Raw genomic sequence first — 18,401 nt, 5'->3', positions numbered from 1 at the left:
CAAATTACTGAGGTTAGAACTCCAATTTTTAATCTGTAAATAGATTCCAGAACAGAAACTATCGATCCGTACACCGCTCCATCGTGACTGGACCCTGAACTTCCTGATAGCAGAACCTGTTGAGGCTGTTTGAGACACTTACATGATTGTGTTAGTGTGATTGTGGCTGCAGATGATTTGGAGTTTATTTTGTTGATGCGTCTTAATGTTGTCTAGTTTGGTTTGGTTTCATTCTACAGTTGATTCTCTGCCAAATATCAGTTTATTAATCTTGATTTTAATTACATCTCCTTTTTCTTTTTAAAGGAAAATGTTGTGTAGTAATGTTTACCTCGAGTACATTTGAAATGATCTTCATTCACGTTAATCTAAGTGCAGTTTTAAGCAAGACAGTACTTTTATTTTTACTTTATAATAATATTCTACAACTCTTTGTTTACCTGCCAACCACTAACCAGCTGGTATGTTTCATAAGATGAAGATAAACAATCAGATAAACTCAGGATGCAGGATCGCATGTGCAACATTTATTTCTGACAGTTAAACAACTTTTGCTTTAGATAAAAGTTATCACAAGATTTAAAATAAATACACATCTTTAAATATTTTCTCAGGATGATTTTGTAAATTCAAGTTTTAACTTAACAACAAAAACACACACTGATCATAAAGTTGTATACCGTAACTTGTAAACATAAATACACTTGGTAATAAATACATGAATACTTCTATCAGAACTATCAGTCAATTAAATTAAACTAATAAATAATTTCACTCTGAAGTGATTTAAAGAAACTAAATATTCAACAGTAAATAATAATCTGACATAATTCTGTTTTTCAAGTGCTATTTCAAACATTGTTCTTGACTAATTCTGTCATCGTTCTCATTGATCGGAGGTAGAGATGATTCAGGTCTACTCGTTGCCACTTCCTGAAAACGTTTCATCAGCCGGCATCTCGGATGTGGAGGGAAGAAGAAGAGGAGGATGAAGGAGGGGAGGCAGTGGATGTGATGATGGAGAGGAGGGAGACTGTGGACGAGGGCACTACAGGTGAAGGACTGGCCTGAGCTCTGGCTTTCCTGTGAGACAAATTATAAGAAACAAACATATATGAGACCATACGTTTAGGATTAAAGGATTAAATGAATGTAGAAAAGGCAAAGTGAGCGTGTGAGTGAATCTACAGTCATAATAAACTCACTCGAATGCTTCGATCTTGCCGCGGACCCAGGGAGCGCCGAACTTGCTGCAGAAAAGTCCTGATTTTGTCTGAAAGCTGCAGGAATGACAAACAAATGTATCATTAGTACTTTAGAAACACTTCATAGTATTAACAGTCAAATAAATTGATAAATAGTGTGATTTAATCTCTGACAATCACTTCTACAGACTGTGTTCCTGCTTCAGAGGTACAAAATGATCAACATCAGATTCTGATGTTCTGACACAAACATACAACATCGCTCTTCTTACTTACATGACAGCTCGGACACACGGGGCGTTTGCTCGCTGTAACATGTATCCTGTGATTGGCTCGGTTATCTCCTGGGTGCTGACTGTTTTACAGCAATTTGCCAGCTTCTCATCTAAAACAAACAGATGTGAGAAAGAGATGAGTTTAAAGAATGTCATTTTAAATGACTTCTACAAGATCTTGCAACTCTTCGATCTAGATCGTAATCTTACCTGCTCCAGACTCGACCACAGCCACCACGACCATGACGACCAGCACACTCTTCAACAGGTTTCCACAGCTGATCATTTTTAAAAAGGGATTGAGGTTAAATATGAGATGAAGAGAATAAATACTGAATAAAGTGATCTCTGTTGGTCTTCTTGTCCCTTCAGATCCAGAGAGCTCGGTGAACTGACAGCCGACTGGAGACGTCGGATACTTAAAGCCTGAAAAAAGGAGAAGCGATTCCTCCGGTAGGTCATCTTCCTATTTCTTGTGTTTTTCCTTTCCCTCCTCTGTCTTCATCTGAATGAATGAGCCCGCTGACTGACGGTGGTTTCCATGAAGTGACCGACAGGAAGCACTTTCATCAAAGCGTTACGTTTAGAAACTTAAGATTTTTTTTCCTTTCCTTTCCTGGTTTCAAAAATGAGGTACGATTAGGAAAATATCATCAAGCAAAGGTCCAGAAATCATCATTTCTAACTTGGGTTATGATTCAGATTCAGTGCCATATAAGACATTTTACTTCCTGCACCCTCAGTTTGGATTAGAGTTGTATGTTTGCTCAGCACTTTGTCTAGTTTTGGCGCTTCACACTGCAGTTTTTAATAATCTCTACATCACAAATTCAGATGAGTCATTTTTAACTGTCCGTCAGAAGAGTGAACATGTCAGGGCCTGTTCTCCATTCCTGTCTTTGTGCTTTCTATCTAACTCACATCACAATGCTCAGCACGATACACAGATTTAATTGGCTGAGTAGTCTTGGGAGTAGAAGTCACATCATGGATTGTACAGCACATGCAGTCAGTCTGTGAACTTACTGAGCTGTTAGGCCTGCGAAGGCTAGAAAAGTTGTGCCGGTTGAAATAGAAACGCTCCGTCAAAATGTAATAATCCTCAATGATTTATCAGCGGTAGGTCCCGACCCGGATAGGAAGACATCTGGGTCCAGACCAGATGTGCGATCCAGCTGTTAGTGATTTGACCATATGGGTGGTGTCTCCTCTCAAATCTCCTACTTGACCCTCCACACTGCCTCCTCCTCAACTTTGACCAGAGGAACAAATCTGAGAATGATGTTTACTGACTGTAGTTCAGCATTCAACACCGACACGCCCTCCAACCTCATCATCAAGCTCAGAGACCTGAGACTCAGCACTGCTCTTTGGAAGACTGAAGTGTGACTGGTTTTCACGTAAAACCAGGCTGGTATCATTGATACCAAAACAAATCCTGTCGATTTAACATCAACACTCAAGCTGTAACTTCTACAGAGGTGAATCATTTCATTTGCCCCTTTTAGATAGAAAAGGTGGCACATTGCAGCAAGGTCAAGGCTGCAATTGCCGCCTTATCTTTCTAAAAGGGAGTTGTAATATTCCCTCTTTTCCAAAAAGCCGCCACTTGGCCGCCACTGGGGTAGGCGTAAACATGTGACGTAACGTTGTAGTTTCTGGGCTTTCCTCCTCCAAGGTGTCGGCGTGTAGTTTGATGATAAAAGAATTCTGCGTAGGCAAGGCTGGGTGGAATGATAGAGCAATCTTTATTGTAACAGAATCTTGAGCCCTGCGTCCGGATCAGAAGCGGCCGCTTTCTGATATTATCAAATCTCTGGAAAAAGCAATGCCAAAATGCTTCTCCCTCTGCTCTATCAGAACTCCTATCAGCCTTTGATCTAAGGAGATCTACCAAGTGCCGAACCTTCCCTTCTCTTCCTGCACGGGCCTTTAGAGTCCCTTTTCCAGTACCGCCCACTTCTTCTAATTGGTCACTTTGGTAAATTATCCAATAGACTAAAAGAGAAGTTGACCTGTCTCCCCCATAACCTATCTAACTTGGCTGCGGTCAACTTTAGTTCTTGTCCCCAAATTGACACCTCTATACTTCTACAGGAACATAAACGTTTAGACATCTCCCACCATTTGGCGTGCGGGCCAACCTCAGGTTTAGTACTTTATGATGGCCTGCCGCCTGCTAACCTTTAGCACTCACACAGTTGAAAAACTACTCTAGGACCCCTGAAGCTGTGAGCCTCACTCTGTCTGCATTCCTTAACTCACATGAGGAGAAATTAGTCATCATTCAATCTAAACTAAGTAAACTCAAGAATCAGAATGTGTTGCCATCCAGATACCTCGACGTGAAGCATGAAGTTGGGCGTGAACAGTGAAGCAGGTCAAATTTGTCTTCAAAATAAGAGCTTTACATTGCACCCAATTGGAGTTTAGAACTGGGTTCCTAGCGGGGGGTTTTAATTTGAAAGTAGCGACCGTTAGTAGCTTGCTGCTACACCAACAAGCGGACAACAAAGACAGCTACAGAGACCCAGGAGACGCTAGCATCTCCTGGATCTCAGCGGCTGTCCAGTTGCTCATCTTGATGTCTGTGGATGAAGTGATTGACTGACTGCTGTGATCAGCTGTTTCCTGGTTTTAAAACTCCCCAGCTGTGGGTCGCACAACAGTGCAGGTCATCGACACCTCCGCCCACCTCACGCAGAGGCCAACACATTGACGGCTCAGATTTACAACAATGGAGGCGGAAATAAGTGTACCCTCCGAGGCGTCATATTGGCAGACCAGAACAGACCCCCAGTATACCGCCTTCTGTCTAAATCTGCAGACTTAGCCGCAAAAAGGACGGGCACATTGGCATCTTGCTGCCCAGTATAAAAACAGCTAGTGACAGCGATCAACATCACCAATAATTAAACCCTCTCCCTCTCTGTACCTGGGTAACACCTGCCACTGCCAAAGGACTTCTCCTCTTCAGACCGCTGCTGCATGACCATCATCTTCTGAGTTGTAATTAAGTCTCAGCTGCTTCACAAGGTTTTCAGTGTCACAGTTCACCACAGTCCACTCTCACACATCACATGCTGCATCCATCTACTCCCTGTCAGTGACGCGTCCACATATTATTTTATTTATTATTTTATTTTGGGCAGAAAGCCCTCGGAGATGAAGCACTGCACATTGGTTTTGATAAAGCTCAGGATAGACACACACACAGCCAAAACTAACTTATCCTTGATTTTCTGGACTAGCATGGCGACGGGTAACGAGTCCCGACTGATCTAACATATAATAATTTAAAGTAACTGTAACGTCATGAGCACCTTTCTGAAAAGTTGAGATATTTTAAACCTGAAGTGCTCGGAGTGGCCACACAGAAACGCTGGGTGTGGTGCTTTTTCTCCAGGCGGCCTAATATAGCTGCAGACGTTAACTCCTCCTTAGAAACAATCACAAAAAGATGCTGGTGCTCACTCAGGCCCTGAAGCATTTATAAAGCCTTAGTTTGAATATAGTTATGACAGACAGAAGGAAAAGTTGCAGTTATTGTCTACAGTGTCCTTGTTGATGATAAAACGCACATTTACCCCAAATTACTGAGGTTAGAACTCCAATTTTTAATCTGTAAATAGATTCCAGAACAGAAACTATCGATCCGTACACCGCTCCATCGTGACTGGACCCTGAACTTCCTGATAGCAGAACCTGTTGAGGCTGTTTGAGACACTTACATGATTCTGTTAGTGTGATTTTGGCTGCAGCTGATTTGCAGTTTATTTTGTTGATGCGTCTTAATGTTGTCTCGTTCGGTTTGGTTTCATTCTACAGTTGATTCTCTAACAAATATCAGTTTATTAATCTTGATTTTAATTACATCTCCTTTTTTTTAAAGGAAAATATTGTGTAGTAATGTTTACTTCGAGTACATTTGAAATGATCTTCATTTACGTCAATCTAAGTGCAGTTTTAAGCAAGACAGTACTTTTATTTTTACTTCATGATAATATTCTACAACTCTTTGTTTACCTGCCAACCACTAACCAGCTGGTATGTTTCATAAGATGAAGATAAACAATCAGATAAACTCAGGATGCAGGATCGCATGTGCAACATTTATTTCTGACAGTTAAACAACTTTTGCTTTAGATAAAAGTTATCACAAGATTTAAAATAAATACACATCTTTAAACATTTTCTCAGGATGATTTTGTAAATTCAAGTTTTAACTTAACAACAAAAACACACACTGATCATGAAGTTGTATCCCGTAACTTGTAAACATAAATACACTTGGTAATAAATACATGAATACTTCTATCAGAACTGTCAATTAAATTAGACTAATAAATAATTTCACTCTGAAGTGATTTAAAGAAACTAAATATTCAACAGTAAATAATAATCTGACATAATTCTGTTTTTCAAGTGCTATTTCAAATATTGTTCTTGACTAATTCTGTCGTCGTTCTCATTGGTCAGAGGTAGAGATGATTCAGGTCTACTCGTTGCCACTTCCTGAAAACGTTTCATCAGCCGGCATCTCGGATGTGGAGGGAAGAGAAGAGGAGGATGAAGGAGGGGAGGCAGTGGATGTGATGATGGAGAGGAGGGAGACTGTGGACGAGGGCACTACAGGTGAAGGACTGGCCTGAGCTTTTGCTTTCCTGTGAGACAAATTATAAGAAACAAACATATATGAGACCATACGTTTAGGATTAAAGGATTAAATGAATGTAGAAAAGGCAAACTGAGTGTGTGCGTGAATCTACAGTCATAATAAACTCACTCGAATGCTTCGATCTTGCTGCGGACCCAGGGAGCGCCGAACTTGCTGCAGAAAAGTCCTGATTTTGTCTGAAAGCTGCAGGAATGACAAACAAATGCATCATTAGTACTTTAGAAACACTTCATAGTATTAACAGTCAAATAACTTGATAAATAGTGTGATTTAATCTCTGACTACAGACTGTTCCTGCTTCAGAGGTACAAAATGATCAACATCAGATTCTGATGTTCTGACACAAACATACAACATCGCTCTTCTGACTTACATGACAGCTCGGACACACGGAGCATTCGCTCGCTGTAACATGTATCCTGTGATTGGCTCGGTTATCTCCTGGCCGCTGACTGTTTGGCAACAGCTTGCCAGCTTCTCACCTAAAACAGAAGTGAGAAAGAGACAAATTTAAAAAATGACATTTTAAATGACTTGTATAAGATCTTGCAACTCTTCGATCTAGATCGTAATCTTACCTGGTCCAGACTCGACCACAGCCACCACGACCATGACGACCAGCACACTCTTCAACAGGCTTCCACAGCTGATCATTTTTAAAAGGGATTGAGGTTAAATATGAGATGAAGAGAATAAATACTGAATAAAGTGATCTCTGTTGGTCTTCTTGTCCCTTCAGATCCAGAGAGCTCGGTGAACTGACAGCCGACTGGAGACGTCGGATACTTAAAGCCTGAAAAAGGAGAAGCGATTCCTCCGGTAGGTCATCTTCCTATTTCTTGTGTTTTTCCTTTCCCTCCTCTGTCTTCATCTGAATGAATGACCCGCTGACTGACGGTGGTTTCCATGAAGTGACCGACAGGAAGTACTTTCATCAAAGCGTTACGTTTAGAAACTTAAGATTTTTTTTCCTTTCCTTTCCTGGTTTCAAAAATGAGGTACGATTAGGAAAATATCATCAAGCAAAGGTCCAGAAATCATCATTTCTAACTTGGGTTATGATTCAGATTCAGTGCCATATGAGACATTTTACTTCCTGCACCCTCAGTTTGGATTAGAGTTGTATGTTTGCTCAGCACTTTGTCTAGTTTTGGCGCTTCACACTGCAGTTTTTAATAATCTCTACACCACAAATTCAGATGAGTCATTTTTAACTGTCCGTCAGAAGAGTGAACATGTCAGGGCCTGTTCTCCATTCCTGTCTTTGTGCTTTCTATCTAACTCACATCACAATGCTCAGCACGATACACAGATTTAATTGGCTGAGTAGTCTTGGGAGTAGAAGTCACATCATGGATTGTACAGCACATGCAGTCAGTCTGTGAACTTACTGAGCTGTTAGGACTGCAAAGGTTAGAAAAGTTGTGCCGGTTGAAATAGAAACGCTCCGTCAAAATGTAATAATCCTCAATGATTTATCAGCGGTAGGTCCCGACCCGGATAGGAAGACATCTGGGTCCAGACCAGATGTGCGATCCACCTGTCAGTGATTTGACCATATGGGTGGTGTCTCCTCTCAAATCTCCTACTTGACCCTCCACACTGCCTCCTCCTCAACTTTGACCAGAGGAACAAATCTGAGAATGATGTTTACTGACTGTAGTTCAGCATTCAACACCGACACGCCCTCCAACCTCATTATCAAGCTCAGAGACCTGAGACTCAGCACTGCTCTTTGGAAGACTAAAGTGTGACAGGTTTTCACATAAAACCAGGCTGGTATCATTGATACCAAAACAAATCCTGTCGATTTAACATCAACACTCAAGCTGTAACTTCTACAGAGGTGAATCATTTCATTATCCCCTTTTAGATAGAAAAGGTGGCACATTTGCAGCAAGGTAAAGGCTGCAATGTGCCGCCTTGTCTTTTTAAAAGGGAGTTGTAATATTCCCTCTTTTCCAAAAAGCCGCCACTTGGCCGCCACTGGGGTAGGCGTAAACATGTGACGTGACGTTGTAGTTTCTGGGCTTTCCTCCTCCAAGGTGTCGGCGTGTAGTTTGATGATAAAAGAATTCTGCGGAGGCAAGGCTGGCTGGAATGATAGAGCACTCTTTATTGTAACAGAATCTTGAGCCCTGCGTCCGGATCAGAAGCGGCCGCTTTCTGATATTATCAAATCTCTGGAAAAAGCAATGCCAAAATGCTTCTCTCTCTGCTCTACCAGAACTCCTATCAGCCTTTGATCTAAGGAGATCTACCAAGTGCCACACCTTCCCTTCTCTTCCTGCACGGGCCTTTAGAGTCCCTTTTCCAGTACACACCCACTTCTTCTAATTGGTCACTTTGGTAAATTATCCAATAGACTAAAAGAGAAGTTGACATGTCTCCCCCATAACTCATCTAACTTGGCTGCGGTCAACTTTAGTTCTTGTCCCCAAATTGACACCTCTATCCTTCTACAGGAACATAAACGTTTAGACATCTCCCACCATTTGGCGTGCGGGCCAACCTCAGGTTTAGTACTTTATGATGGCCTGCCTCCTGCTAACCTTTAGCACTCACACAGTTGAAAAACTATTCTAGGACCCCTGAAGCTGTGAGCCTCACTCTGTCTGCATTCCTTAACTCACATGAGGAGAAATTAGTCATCATTCAATCTAAACTAAGTAAACTCAAGAATCAGAATGTGTTGCCATCCAGATACCTCAACGTGAAGCATGAAGTTGGGCGTGAACAGTGAAGCAGGTCAAATTTGTCTTCAAAATAAGAGCTTTACATTGCACCCAATTGGAGTTTAGAACTGGGTTCTTAGCGGGGGGTTTTAATTTGAAAGTAGCGACCGTTAGTAGCTTGCTGCTACACCAACAAGAGGACAACGAAGACAGCTACAGAGACCGAGGAGAGGCTAGCATCTCCTGGATCTCAGCGGCTGTCCAGTTGCTCATCTTGACATCCGCGGATGAAGTGATTGACTGACTGCTGTGATCAGCTGTTTCCTGGTTTTAAAACTCCCCAGCTGTGGGTTGCACAACAGTGCAGGTCATCGACACCTCCGCCTACCTCACGCAGAGGCCGGCACATCGACTGCTCAGATTTACAGCAGTGGAGGTGGAAAAAAGTGTACCCTCCGAGGCGTCACATTTGCAGACCAGAACAGACCCCCAGTATCACGCCTTCTGTCTAAATCCGCGGACCTAACCGCAAAAAGGACGGCCACGTTGGCATCTTGCTGCCCAGTTTAAAAATAGCTAGTGACAGCGATCAACATCACCAATAAAAAACCCTCTCCCTCTCTGTACCTGCCACTGCCAAAGGACTTCTCCTCTTCAGACCGCTGCTGCATGACCATCATTTTCTGAGTTGTAATTAAGTCTCAGCTGCTTCACAACATTTTCAGTGTCACAGTTCACCACAGTCCACTCTCACACATCACATGCTGCATCCTGCTGTTCCGATCTGAAAAGCTCCACACATGAGCCATCACAAATATCTACTCCCTGTCAGTGATGTGTCCACATATTATTTTATTTATCATTTTATTTTGGGCAGAAAGCCCTCGGAGATGAAGCACTGCACATTGGTTTTGATAAAGCTCAGGATAGACACACACACCGCCGAAACTAACTTATCCTTGATTTTCTGGACTAGCATGGCGATGGGTAACGAGTCCCGACTGATCTAACATATGATAATTTAAAGTGGCGGTAACGTCATGAGCACCTTTCTGAAAAGTTGAGATATTTTAAACCTGAAGTGCTCGGAGCGGCCACACAGAAACGCTGGGTGTGGTGCTTTTTCTCCAGGCGGCCTAATATAGCTGCAGGTGTTAACTCCTCCTTAGAAACAATCACAAAAAGATGCTGGTGCTCACTCAGGCCCTGAAGCATTTATAAAGCCTTAGTTTGCATATAATTATGACAGAAGGAGAAGAAGTCTCTATCAAGAGTGTATTGTTTAGATCTGGTGACAGTGCAGTTATTGTCTACAGTGTCCTTGTTGATGATAAAACGCACATTTACCCCAAATTACTGAGGTTAGTTATCCAATTTTTAATCTGTAAATAGATTCCAGAACAGAAACTATCGATCCGTACACCGCTCCATCGTGACTGGACCCTGAACTTCCGGATAGCAGAACCTGTTGAGGCTGTTTGAGACACTTACATGATTCTGTTAGTGTGATTTTGGCTGCAGCTGATTTGCAGTTTATTTTGTTGATGCGTCTTCATGTTGTCTCGTTCGGTATGGTTTCATTCTACAGTTGATTCTCTAACAAATATCAGTTTATTAATCTTGATTTTAATTACATCTCCTTTTTTTTAAAGGAAAATATTGTGTAGTAATGTTTACTTCGAGTACATTTGAAATGATCTTCATTTACGTCAATCTAAGTGCAGTTTTAAGCAAGACAGTACTTTTATTTTTACTTTATAATAATATTCTACAACTCTTTGTTTACCTGCCAACCACTAACCAGCTGGTATGTTTCATAAGATGAAGATAAACAATCAGATAAACTCAGGATGCAGGATCGCATGTGCAACATTTATTTCTGACAGTTAAACAACTTTTGCTTTAGATAAAAGTTATCACAAGATTTAAAATAAATACACATCTTTAAATATTTTCTCAGGATGATTTTGTAAATTCAAGTTTTAACTTAACAACAAAAACACACACTGATCATAAAGTTGTATACCGTAACTTGTAAACATAAATACACTTGGTAATAAATACATGAATGCTTCTAGCAGAACTGTCAATTAAATTAAACTAATAAATAATTTCACTCTGAAGTGATTTAAAGAAACTAAATATTCAACAGTAAATAATAATCTGACATAATTCTGTTTTTCAAGTGCTATTTCAAACATTGTTCTTGACTAATTCTGTCGTCGTTCTCATTGGTCGGAGGTAGAGATGATTCAGGTCTACTCGTTGCCACTTCCTGAAAACGTTTCATCAGCCGGCATCTCGGATGTGGAGGGAAGAGAAGAGGAGGATGAAGGAGGGGAGGCAGTGGATGTGATGATGGAGAGGAGGGAGACTGTGGACGAGGGCACTACAGGTGAAGGACTGGCCTGAGCTCTGGCTTTCCTGTAGGAGAAATTATAAGAAACAAAAATATATGAGACCATACGTTTAGGATTGAAGGATTAAATGAATGTAGAAAAGGCAAAGTGAGCGTGTGAGTGAATCTACAGTCATAATAAACTCACTCGAATGCTTCGATCTTGCTGCGGACCCAGGGAGCGCCGAACTTGCTGCAGAAAAGTCCTGATTTTGTCTGAAAGCTGCAGGAATGACAAACAAATGCATCATTAGTACTTTAGAAACACTTCATAGTATTAACAGTCCAATAAATTGATAAATAGTGTGATTTAATCTTTGACAATCACTTCTACAGACTGTGTTCCTGCTTCAGAGGTACAAAATGATCAACATCAGATTCTGATGTTCTGACACAAACATACCACATCGCTCTTTTACTTACATGACAGCTCGGACACACGGAGCGTTCGCTCGCTGTAACATGTATCCTGTGATTGGCTCGGTTATCTCCTGGGTGCTGACTGTTTTACAGCAGTTTGCCAGCTTCTCATCTAAAACAAACAGATGTGAGAAAGAGACGAGTTTAAAAAAATGACATTTTAAATGACTTCTATAAGATCTTGCAACTCTTGGATCTAGATCGTAATCTTACCTGGTCCAGACTCGACCGCAGCCACCACGACCATGACGACCAGCACACTCTTCAACAGGCTTCCACAGCTGATCATTTTTAAAAAGGGATTGAGGTTAAATATGAGATGAAGAGAATAAATACTGAATAAAGTGATCTCTGTTGGTCTTCTTGTCCCTTCAGATCCAGAGAGCTCGGTGAACTGACGGCCGACTGGAGACGTCGAATACTTAAAGCCTAAAAAAGCAGAAGCGATTCCTCCGGTAGGTCATCTTCCTATTTCTTGTGTTTTTCCTTTCCCTCCTCTCTCTTCATCTGAATGAATGACCCGCTGACTGACGGTGGTTTCCATGAAGTGACCGACAGGAAGCACCTTCATCAAAGCGTTTGGTTTAGAAACTTAAGATTTTTTTTCCTTTCCTTTCCTGGTTTCAAAAAAGAGGTCAGATTACGAAAATATTGTCAAGCAACATCATCATTTTTAACTTGGGTTATGATTCAGATTCAGTGCCATATAAGACATTTTACTTCCTGCACCCTCAGTTTGGATTAGAGTTGTATGTTTGCTCAGCACTTTGTCTAGTTTTGGCGCTTCACACTGCAGTTTTTAATAATCTCTACATCACAAATTCAGATGAGTCATTTTTAACTGTCCGTCAGAAGAGTGAACATGTCAGGGCCTGTTCTCCATTCCTGTCTTTGTGCTTTCTATCTAACTCACATCACAATGCTCAGCACGATACACAGATTTAATTGGCTGAGTAGTCTTGGGAGTAGAAGTCACATCATGGATTGTACAGCACATGCAGTCAGTCTGTGAACTTCCTGAGCTGTTAGGACTGCAAAGGCTAGAAAAGTTGTGCCGGTTGAAATAGAAACGCTCCGTCAAAATGTAATAATCCTCAATGATTTATCAGCGACCCGGATAGGAAGACATCTGGGTCCAGACCAGATGTGCGATCCAGCTGTTAGTGATTTGACCATATGGGTGGTGTCTCCTCTCAAATCTCCTACTTGACCCTCCACACTGCCTCCTCCTCAACTTTGACCAGAGGAACAAATCTGAGAATGCTGTTTACTGACTGTAGTTCAGCATTCAACACCGACACGCCCTCCAACCTCATCATCAAGCTCAGAGACCTGAGACTCAGCACTGCTCTTTGGAAGACTAAAGTGTGACAGGTTTTCACGAAAAACCAGGCTGGTATCATTGATACCAAAACAAATCCTGTCGATTTAACATCAGCACTCAAGCTGTAACTTCTACAGAGGTGAATCATTTCATTATCCCCTTTTAGATAGAAAAGGTGGCACATTTGCAGCAAGGTCAAGGCTGCAATGTGCCGCCTTGTCTTTTTAAAAGGGAGTTGTAATATTTCCTCTTTTCCAAAAAGCTGCCACTTGGCCGCCACTGGGGTAGGCGTAAACATGTGACGTCACGTTGTAGTTTCTGGGCTTTCCTCCTCCAAGGTGTCGGCGTGTAGTTTGATGATAAAAGAATTCTGCGGAGGCAAGGCTGGCTGGAATGATAGAGCACTCTTTATTGTAACAGAATCTTGAGCCCTGCGTCCGGATCAGAAGCGGCCGCTTTCTGATATTATCAAATCTCTGGAAAAAGCAATGCCAAAATGCTTCTCCCTCTGCTCTATCAGAACTCCTATCAGCCTTTGATCTAAGGAGATCTACCAAGTGCCACACCTTCCCTTCTCTTCCTGCACGGGCCTTTAGAGTCCTTTTACCAGTACACACCCACTTCTTCTAATTGGTCACTTTGGTAAATTATCCAATAGACTAAAAGAGAAGTTGACCTGTCTCCCCCATAACTCATCTAACTTGGCTGCGGTCAACTTTAGTTCTTGTCCCCAAATTGACACCTCTATCCTTCTACGGGAACATAAACGTTTAGACATCTCCCACCATTTGGCGTGCGGGCCAACCTCAGGTTTAGTACTTTATGATGGCCTGCCGCCTGCTAACCTTTAGCACTCACACAGTTGAAAAACTACTCTAGGACCCCTGAAGCTGTGAGCCTCACTCTGTCTGAATTCCTTAACTCACATGAGGAGAAATTAGTCATCATTCAATCTAAACTAAGTAAACTCAAGAATCAGAATGTGTTGCCATCCAGATACCTCAACGTGAAGCATGAAGTTGGCCGTGAACAGTGAAGCAGGTCAAATTTGTCTTCAAAATAAGAGCTTTACATTGCACCCAATTGGAGTTTAGAACTGGGTTCTTAGCGGGGGGCTTTTAATTTGAAAGTAGCGACCGTTAGTAGCTTGCTGCTACACCAACAAGCGGACAACAAAGACAGCAACAGAGACCCAGGAGACGCTAGCATCTCCTGGATCTCAGCGGCTGTCCAGTTGCTCATCTTGATGTCCGCGGATGAAGTGATGGACTGACTGCTGTGATCAGCTGTTTCCTGGTTTTAAAACTCCCCGGTTGTGGGTCGCACAACAGTGCAGGTCATCGACACCTCCGCCCACCTCACGCAGAGGCCAACACATTGACGGCTCAGATTTACAGCAATGGAGGCGGAAATAAGTGTACCCTCCGAGGCGTCATATTGGCAGACCAGAACAGAGCCCCAGTATACCGCCTTCTGTCTAAATCTGCAGACTTAGCCACAAAAAGGACGGCCACGTTGGCGTCTTGCTGCCCAGTATAAAAACAGCTAGTGACAGCGATCAACATCACCAATAATTAAACCCTCTCCCTCTCTGTACCTGGATAACACCTGCCACTGCCAAAGGACTTCTCCTCTTCAGACCGCTGCTGCATGACCATCATTTTCTGAGTTGTAATTAAGTCTCAGCTGCTTCACAACATTTTCAGTGTCACAGTTCACCACAGTCCACTCTCACACATCACATGCTGCATCCATCTACTCTCTGTCAGTGACGCGTCCACATATTATTTTATTTATTATTTTATTTTGGGCAGAAAGCCCTCGGAGATGAAACACTGCACATTGGTTTTGATAAAGCTCAGGATAGACACACACACCGCTGAAACTAACTTATCCTTGATTTTCTGGACTAGCATGGCGACGGGTAACGAGTCCCGACTGATCTAACATATGATAATTTAAAGTGGCGGTAACGTCATGAGCACCTTTCTGAAAAGTTGAGATATTTTAAACTTTGAGCGGCCACACAGAAACGATGGGTGTGGTGCTTTTTCTCCAGGCGGCCTAATATAGCCGCAGACGTTAACTCCTCCTTAGAAACAATCACAAAAAGATGCTGGTGCTCACTCAGGCCCTGAAGCATTTATAAAGCCTTAGTTTGCATATAATTATGACAGAAGGAGAAGAAGTCTCTATCAACAGTGTATTGTTTAGATCTGGTGATAGTGCAGTTATTGTCTACAGTGTCCTTGTTGATGATAAAACGCACATTTACCCCAAATTACTGAGGTTAGTTATCCAATTTTTAATCTGTAAATAGATTCCAGAACAGAAACTATCGATCCGTACACGCTCCATCGTGACTGGACCCTGAACTTCCTGATAGCAGAACCTGTTGAGGCTGTTTGAGACACTTACATGATTCTGTTAGTGTGATTGTGGCTGCAGATGATTTGGAGTTTATTTTGTTGATGCGTCTTCATGTTGTCTCGTTCGGTTTGGTTTCATTCTGCAGGTGATTCTCTAACAAATATCAGTTTATTAATCTGGATTTTAATTACATCTCCTTTTTTTAAAGGAAAATATTGTGTAGTAATGTTTACTTCGAGTACATTTGAAATGATCTTCATTCACGTTAATCTAAGTGCAGTTTTAAGCAAGACAGTACTTTTATTTTTACTTCATGATAATATTCTACAACTCTTTGTTTACCTGCCAACCACTAACCAGCTGGTATGTTTCATAAGATGAAGATAAACAATCAGATAAACTCAGGATGCAGGATCGCATGTGCAACATTTATTTCTGACAGTTAAACAACTTTTGCTTTAGATAAAAATTATCGCAAGATTTAAAATAAATACACATCTTTAAACATTTTCTCAGGGTGATTTTGTAAATTCAAGTTTTAACTTAACAACAAAAACACACACTGATCATAAAGTTGTATACCGTAACTTGTAAACATAAATACACTTGGTAATAAATACATGAATACTTCTAGCAGAACTATCAATTAAATTAAACTAATAAATAATTTCACCCTGAAGTGATTTAAAGAAACTAAATATTCAACAGTAAATAATAATCTGACATAATTCTGTTTTTCAAGTGCTATTTCAAACATTGTTCTTGACTAATTCTGTCGTCGTTCTCATTGGTCGGAGGTAGAGATGATTCAGGTCTACTCGTTGCCACTTCCTGAAAACGTTTCATCAGCCAGCATCTCGGATGTGGAGGGAAGAGAAGAGGAGGATGAAGGAGGGGAGGCAGTGGATGTGATGATGGAGAGGAGGGAGACTGTGGACGAGGGCACTACAGGTGAAGGACTGGCCTGAGCTCTGGCTTTCCTGTAGGAGAAATTATAAGAAACAAAAATATATGAGACCATATGTTTAGGATTGAAGGATTAAATGAATGTAGAAAAGGCAAAGTGAGCATGTGAGTGAATCTACAGTCATAATAAACTCACTCGAATGCTTCGATCTTGCCGCGGACCCAGGGAGCGCCGAACTTGCTGCAGAAAAGTCCTGATTTTGTCTGAAAGCTGCAGGAATGACAAACAAATGTATCATTAGTACTTTAGAAACACTTCATAGTATTAACAGTCAAATAAATTAATAAATAGTGTGATTTAATCTCTGACAATCACTTCTACAGACTGTGTTCCTGCTTCAGAGGTACAAAATGATCAACATCAGATTCTGATGTTCTGACACAAACATACAACATCGCTCTTCTGACTTACATGACAGCTCGGACACACGGAGCATTCGCTCGCTGTAACATGTATCCTGTGATTGGCTCGGTTATCTCCTGGGTGCTGACTGTTTTACAACAGTTTGCCAGCTTCTCATCTAAAACAAACAGATGTTAGAAAGAGATGAGTTTAAAAAAATGACATTTTAAATGACTTCTATAAGATCTTGCAACTCTTGGATCTAGATCGTAATCTTACCTGCTCCAGACTCGACCGCAGCCACCACGACCATGACGACCAGCACACTCTTCAACAGGCTTCCACAGCTGATCATTTTTGAAAAGGGATTGATGTTAAATATGAGATGAAGAGAATAAATACTGAATAAAGTGATCTCTGTTGGTCTTCTTGTCCCTTCGGTCCAGAGAGCTCGGTGAACTGACGGCCGACTGGAGACGTCGAATACTTAAAGCCTAAAAAAGCAGAAGCGATTCCTCCAGTAGGTCATCTTCCTATTTCTTGTGTTTTTCCTTTCCCTCCTCTGTCTTCATCTGAATGAATGACCCACTGACTGACGGTGGTTTCCATGAAGTGACCGACAGGAAGCACTTTCATCAAAGCGTTACGTTTAGAAACTTAAGATTTTTTTTCCTTTCCTTTCCTGGTTTCAAAAAAGAGGTCAGATTACGAAAATATCATCAAGCAACATCATCATTTTTAACTTGGGTTATGATTCAGATTCAGTGCCATATAAGATATTTTACTTCCTGCACCCTCAGTTTGGATTAGAGTTGTATGTTTGCTCAGCACTTTGTCTAGTTTTGGCGCTTCACACTGCAGTTTTTAATAATCTCTACATCACAAATTCAGATGAGTCATTTTTAACTGTCCGTCAGAAGAGTGAACATGTCAGGGCCTGTTCTCCATTCCTGTCTTTGTGCTTTCTATCTAACTCACATCACAATGCTCAGCACGATACACAGATTTAATTGGCTGAGTAGTCTTGGGAGTAGAAGTCACATCATGGATTATACAGCACATGCAGTCAGTCTGTGAACTTCCTGAGCTGTTAGGCCTGCGAAGGCTAGAAAAGTTGTGCCAGTTGAAAAAGAAACGCTCCGTCAAAATGTAATAATCCTCAATGATTTATCAGCGACCCGGATAGGAAGACATCTGGGTCCAGACCAGATGTGCGATCCAGCTGTTAGTGATTTGACCATATGGGTGGTGTCTCCTCTCAAATCTCCTACTTGACCCTCCACACTGCCTCCTCCTCAACTTTGACCAGAGGAACAAATCTGAGAATGCTGTTTACTGACTGTAGTTCAGCATTCAACACCGACACGCCCTCCAACCTCATCATCAAGCTCAGAGACCTGAGACTCAGCACTGCTCTTTGGAAGACTGAAATGTGACAGGTTTTCACATAAAACCAGGCTGGTATCATTGATACCAAAACAAATCCTGTCGATTTAACATCAACACTCAAGCTGTAACTTCTACAGAGGTGAATCATTTCATTATCCCCTTTTAGATAGAAAAGGTGGCACATTTGCAGCAAGGTAAAGGCTGCAATGTGCCGCCTTGTCTTTTAAAAGGGAGTTGTAATATTCCCTCTTTTCCAAAAAGCCGCCACTTGGCCGCCACTGGGGTAGGCGTAAACATGTGACGTCACGTTGTAGTTTCTGGGCTTTCCTCCTCCAAGGTGTCGGCGTGTAGTTTGATG

General features: G+C 41.6%; 1 long non-coding RNA gene across 1 annotated transcript; it reads left to right on the top strand.

Annotated features, from left to right (window-relative positions):
* The first annotated feature begins 983 nt into the window (after positions 1 to 983).
* Positions 984 to 16,278, top strand: LOC115570086 (uncharacterized). Its single transcript, XR_003981698.1, has 7 exons — positions 984 to 1,054; positions 1,853 to 1,933; positions 5,960 to 6,115; positions 6,898 to 6,977; positions 11,079 to 11,228; positions 12,027 to 12,106; positions 16,147 to 16,278. It is a non-coding gene; the product is annotated as an uncharacterized LOC115570086 (long non-coding RNA).
* Positions 16,279 to 18,401: the final 2,123 nt, after the last annotated feature.

This window comes from Sparus aurata, chromosome 19 (assembly GCF_900880675.1).
Source record: "Sparus aurata chromosome 19, fSpaAur1.1, whole genome shotgun sequence".
Lineage (NCBI taxonomy): Eukaryota > Metazoa > Chordata > Actinopteri > Spariformes > Sparidae > Sparus > Sparus aurata.
The sequence above is the reverse complement of the archived record's forward strand: the minus strand, read 5'-3'. Positions and strand labels throughout refer to the sequence as shown.